The sequence below is a fragment of the Coregonus clupeaformis genome, unplaced genomic scaffold, assembly GCF_020615455.1.
Source record: "Coregonus clupeaformis isolate EN_2021a unplaced genomic scaffold, ASM2061545v1 scaf5763, whole genome shotgun sequence".
NCBI classification, from domain to species: Eukaryota; Metazoa; Chordata; class Actinopteri; order Salmoniformes; family Salmonidae; genus Coregonus; species Coregonus clupeaformis.
The window spans coordinates 6,173-12,323 of NW_025539217.1; the positions used below are offsets into that span (position 1 = coordinate 6,173).

The 6,151-nt window shown below is 46.6% G+C and overlaps 1 pseudogene; it reads left to right on the top strand.

Annotated features, from left to right (window-relative positions):
- The first annotated feature begins 899 nt into the window (after positions 1 to 899).
- LOC123490944 lies at positions 900 to 4,549 on the top strand (annotated as a pseudogene).
- The last annotated feature ends 1,602 nt before the right edge of the window (positions 4,550 to 6,151 follow it).

A 6,151-nucleotide genomic window follows, 5' to 3' on the forward strand; every position in this document is an offset into this window, starting at 1 on the left:
ATTAAAGAAGCAATAAAACTGGCCTTCTTGAGAGTAGTTGAGTATCTGGAGCATCAGCAATTGTGGGTTCGATTACAGGATCAAAATGGCCAGAAACAAATAACTTTTTTCTGAAACTGGCAGCTTCATTAAATAGTACCCGCAAAACACCAGTCTCAACGTCAACAGTGAAGAGGCGACTCCGGGATGCTGACCTAGGCAGAGTTGCAAAGAAAAAGCCATATCTCAGACTGGCCAATAAAAATAAAAGATTAAGATGGGCAGTCTGAGATATGGCTTTTTCTTTGCAACTCTGCCTTGAAGGTCAGCATCCCGAGTCGCCTTCACTGCTGAGTGGAGACTGGTGTTTTGCGGGTAGCTATTTAATGAAGCTGCAGTTGAGGACCTGTGAGGCTTCTGTTTTTCAAGCTAGACACTCTAATGTATTTGTCCTCTTGCTCAGTTGTGCACTGGGGCCTCCCACTCCTCTTTCTATTCTGGTTAGAGCCAGTTTGCTGTTCTGTGAAGGAGTAGTACACAGTAAGGTTGGCTTCTTGGCATTTATTGCTATGGTCATTACTGCACAGATGGAAAGCAGAGACGTTTTTGGGTGTCAAGATTTTAGTGTAGAAGAACTACAGGGGGTTTGAGAGAAGGGGGTTCAGCCTCCCAGGGGCGAGGCCTGGTGTAGGATGTTAGGGCCAAAGTAGTGTGAAGGGGTGGTGGGTTTGTTGGGGATAGTGGTGTATATCTAGGGTTAGATGGTGGTGCAATGCATTTTTCCCCATTTCACTTTTTGGGGGGAACAAAATGTGCAATTCACACTCCGACCTGTGAATGGCAGCAATATGCAACAAAGCGTCTAGTCTGCCGGAAAACCAGTCTTTACGGTAGTTTTACAGTCTTTACGGTACTTTATACTTCCTTTTTCTAAGGCGCTTTTAGAAGAAAATTGTGACTCGGTTGATTGGCCGAATAAAAGCTGCCGTTTGGTCGTCACAATCTTCAAGGTGAGATTCGAATGAGACATTTAAAGATGTATGAAAATGTCATGTTTACAAAGATGTTTAGGATAAACATAATGTGAGATGTACTCGAGAGGACGTTACTGCCACTGCTGTTAGCAACTTGCTATCTGCCACCTGGCTAACGAGCTAGCAAGCATGCTGGTTAGCGTGCCATAGTGTCCATATGGAAACAGAACGTAACTACGCTCACTCATTGATGTCCCCGATTAATGTCCCCTTACTACATTTGGGTGTTGTGAATTTTTTTGTTAGCTAGCTAACTAGGTCACCTGCTAATATAATGCTAGCTGGCTAACGATAGTAAGCTTAGGCCAGGGGGTTGTAGATAACGACGTTAGCTATAGCTTACGCTGCATGATGATTACGTATGCAATATGCAAATAGTCTATCGATGGCAGTTTTTTAGCAATCCAATGGTAATGTCTCCTGGGTCCGTGATGACTAGGCCACTGCGCAAACTGAAATGCCTATCTAATGTTAGTGCATTGCTGAGTGAAAACAGTGCTGTTCATTGATATTGTCTGAGACCCTGAGGACAAGGTTACTAATTTTATAATCCACTTGCCCTCGTATGTACACTAAATCTCAATCTAATATACATAGTATAAGGTAACTAGATATTGTTCAAATCAGCGTTTCGTTTGAAATGTTAAAACATCTGCCCTAACCTCAGACCATGGCGAAGTTCCACGCCCCTGAGATTCAGGACAATCCCTCAGGATGGGGTCCTTGTGCTGTCCCTGAGAAGTTTAAGGACATGCCCTACCAGCCCTTCAGCAAAGGAGACCGTCTGGGAAAGGTTGGTCTTCCTCTGCTGCCTCACACTCCAATTATGAACAGCAGTTTGTCCTGCTTCAAGAGGAGGAAATTAGGCTGACTGATCTACTTTATTCTGTCCATCTGTGCAGGTAGCTGATTGGACTGGAGCAACCTACCAGGACAAGAGATACACAAGTGGGTTAAATTGCATTGTAGGATTCATAATAACAACATGATATGGTGTGAACATAATCCAGAATATCTGCCTATTCTAAATGTCTATATTCAATATTTATTTATTTTCTGGTATTTCAGACCATGGATGCCATAATTTGACGTTTGGTTGATTGTTTTGACAGACAAGTACTCATCTCAGTTTGGGGGTGGTAGTCAGTATGCCTATTTCCATGAGGAGGACGAGACGAGCTTCCAGCTGGTGGACACTGCCAAGACGCAGAAGACTGCCTACCAGAGGAACCGCATGAGGTTTGCTCAGGTACAAGACTAACCTGCTCGACCACACACACAGTACCCCAAAAATGCTTTTCTGTGTCACCTATAACAGGATGGGTTTTTTTCTGTTTTTACAGAGGAATCTGCGCAGGGACAAGGACCGCACTTGGGAACCTGACCCAGTTCAATATGCAGACCCTGCCGAAGAGTGCCAAGCAGAAGGAGAGGTGAGCTGCATGCAGTTGTTTAGCCAATCCACTGCTAATGTGACATTCTAAAACTCATGTCGTTGTCTGGTTTTCTCTATACCTCTGTCTAATCTAATGTGGCTCTATCCAGGGATCGCATGCGTCTACAGAAAAAGTTCCAGAAGCAGTTTGGTGTCCGTCAGAAGTGGGACCAGAAATCCCAGGTATGGGAAGATCAACGATAAATGTGGACTGTTTTATCAGTGCACCTTCTGACATCTGAAGCATATTGTGATACTCCTCAGATAACATCTGATGTAGTCGTATACATTTTCTGGCAACAGTCTTCCCAAACACCTGCTAACGCTACCATACGTGCCTGTCTCTCCTCCTTTCCCTTTCCCCCTTACCCCCCTTTCCTTTCCCCCCCTCATACCTTTCATTTCAAGGCCCAGTTGAAGCCCCGGGACTCGTCGGTGGAGGTCCGGAGTGACTGGGAGGTGAAGGAGGAGATGGACTTCCCCAGGCTGATGAAGATGAGATACATGGAGGTGGAGGACCCCACTGACATGTGAGTGACTTATCAACACTGCATCTGTGCTCAATCCAGGGGAGAACGACTGCCCCCTCGCATTGAGGATTTCAAGTTGAAGGCCGACCGCAGTACTGCAGGCAATGTTTCCAGAAAACAGGATCCCCGTTATAGTGAATGGGGAAATGGCGATCTTCGTGGTCAATATTTGTGGATATACAAAAAAAACGAAAACGAAAAATATTCATGGTACCAATAATGGCTTCTATTTCACCAGATGTATGTCCTTGAACCGATTTACTTTAAAATCACACACGGACGAAGTTATAAGAATAATCTAGTTGCTAATGGCAGCCTGCAGTACCTCTGTCGGCCTTCAACTTACATTTACATTTACATTTTAGTCATTTAGCAGACGCTCTTATCCAGAGCGACTTACAGTTAGTGAATACATATTTTTTTATACTGGCCCCCCGTGGGAATCGAACCCACAACCCTGGCGTTGCAAACGCCATGCTCTATCAACTGAGCTACATCCCTGCCGGCCATTCCCTCCCCTACCCTGGACGACGCTGGGCCAATTGTGCGCCGCCCATGAGTCTCCCGGTCGCGGCCGGCTGCGACAGAGCCTGGATTCGAACCAGGATCTCTAGTGGCACAGTTAGCACTGCGATGCAGTGCCTTAGACCACTGCGCCACTCAGAACTTGATATACTCCATGAGAGGGGGCAGCATTGAGCTAGCCTTCAACGTCGCTTCATAGAGTAGGTCAAACTGCGCATGCAATGTTTCCAAAAACTCCTCCATGTAAAAAGATGGCGACACGCTGAAATGACACTTCCTGATCATCGAATGCGCCACTGAGCAATCTCATATGAAACAATGGGGTGACGTCATCGATGGCTTTGTCCATATTTTTTACAGTCTATGGCTCAATCACACAGTTCAGAACAAAACCCACAGTCTGAATAACATGATGTTCAAGCTGCTTTTCAGCTGCAATCAGTCCGTTTTTTCCCTTTTATTTCTACTGGAGGACAATATTATATCCACGTAAAGTCAATAGATGTTCTTTCTCCCTCAGTGAGTGCTGTGGTGCGTTGGAGTACTACGACAAGGCCTTTGACCGCGTCACCACTCGCAACGAGAAGCCTCTCAAGAGCATCAAGAGGGATCTTCCACACAGTGACCACCACCGACGACCCTGTCATCCGCTAAGGTACACACTCCTCAATTCCACACATGTACAGCACTGTGCCAGGTACAATAAGCCAGAGCAACATATTATTGATTCAGTCCTTTTGTTGTTTTGTCTGCACATTCTTGTTCAGAACAAATGGTTTCACACATTTCAGAAACAAAAACATGGTTATTACAATGTCCACTGCCCTGTAGACTGTGTTCTCTGCTCTGATGTAAATCCTTCCCTATACCCTCCTCTCTGCAGTTGGCTAAGACCCAGGGCAACGTGTTTGCCACCGATGCCATTCTGGCCACCCTGATGTGCTGCACGCGCTCAGTCAACTCCTGGGACATCATCGTGCAGAGAGTGGGCAACAAGCTCTTCTTTGACAAGAGGGACAACTCTGACTTTGGTGAGGCTTTCTCAAGTAAATCTCCAAATCAAATCAAATCAAATTTTATTGGTCACATGCGCCGAATACAACAGGTGCAGACATTACAGTGAAATGCTTACTTACAGCCCTTAACCAACAGTGCATTTATTTTAAACAAAAAGTAAGAATAAAACAACAACAAAAAAGTGTTGAGAAAAAAGAGCAGAAGTAAAAATAAAGTGACAGTAGGGAGGCATATATACAATAGAATAAAGTGACGAGTAGGAGGCTATATACAGGGGGTACCGTTGCATAGTCAATGTGCGGGGCACCCGGCTAGTTGAGGTAGTTGAGGTAATATGTACATGTGGGTAGAGTTAAAGTGACTATGCATAAATACTTAACAGAGTAGCAGCAGCGTAAAAGTATGGGGTGGGGGGGCAGTGCAAATAGTCCGGGTAGCCATGATTAGCTGTTCAGGAGTCTTATGGCTTGGGGGTAGAAGCTGTTGAGAAGTCTTTTGGACCTAGACTTGGCACTCCGGTACCGCTTGCCGTGGCGGTAACAGAGAGAACAGTCTATGACTAGGGTGACTGGAGTCTTTGACAATTTTGAGGGCCTTCCTCTGACACCGCCTGGTATAGAGGTCCTGGATGGCAGGGAGCTTTGCCCCTGTGATGTACTGGGCCGTACGCACTACCCTCTGTAGTGCCTTGCGGTCAGAGGCCAAGCAGTTGCCATACCAGGCGGTGATGCAACCAGTCAGGATGCTCTCGATGGTGCAGCTGTAGAATTTTTTTGAGGATCTGAGGACCCATGCCAAATCTTTTTTAGTCTCCTGAGGGGGAATAGGCTTTGTCGTGGTTCCTCTTCACGACTGTCTTGGTGTGTTTGGACCATGATAGTTCGTTGGTGATGTGGACACCAAGGAACTTGAAGCTCTCAACCTGTTCCACTAAGCCCGTCGATGAGAATGGGGGGCGTGCTCAGTCCTCTTTTTTTTCCTGTAGTCCACAATCATCTCCTTTGTCTTGGTCACGTTGAGGGAGAGGTTGTTGTCCTGGCACCACACGGCCAGATCTCTGACCTCCTCCCTATAGGCTGTCTCATCGTTGTCGGTGATCAGGCCCTACCACTGTTGTGTCGTCGGCAAACTTAATGATGGTGTTGGAGTCGTGCCTGGCCATGCAGTCATGGGTGAACAGAGAGTACAGGAGGGGGACTGAGCACGCACCCTGAGGGGCCCCGTGTTGAGGATCAGTGTGGCAGATGTGTTGTTACCTACCCTTACCACCTGGGGGCGGCCCGTCAGGAAGTCCAGGATCCAGTTGCAGAGGGAGGTGTTTAGTCCCAGGATCCTTAGCTTAGTGATGAGCTTTTGAGGGCACTATGGTGTTGAATGCTGAGCTGTAGTCAATGAATAGCATTCTCACGTAGGTGTTCCTCTTGTCCAGGGTGGGAAAGGGCAGTGTGGAGTGCGATAGAGATTGCATCATCTGTGGATCTGTTGGGCGGTATGCAAATGGCTGGAGTGGGTCTAGGGTTTCTGGGATTATGCTGTTGATGTGAGCCACGACCAGTCTTTCAAAGCACTTCACGGCTACAGACGTCAGTGCCACGGGTCGGGTAGTCATTTAGGCAGGTTATCTTAGAGTT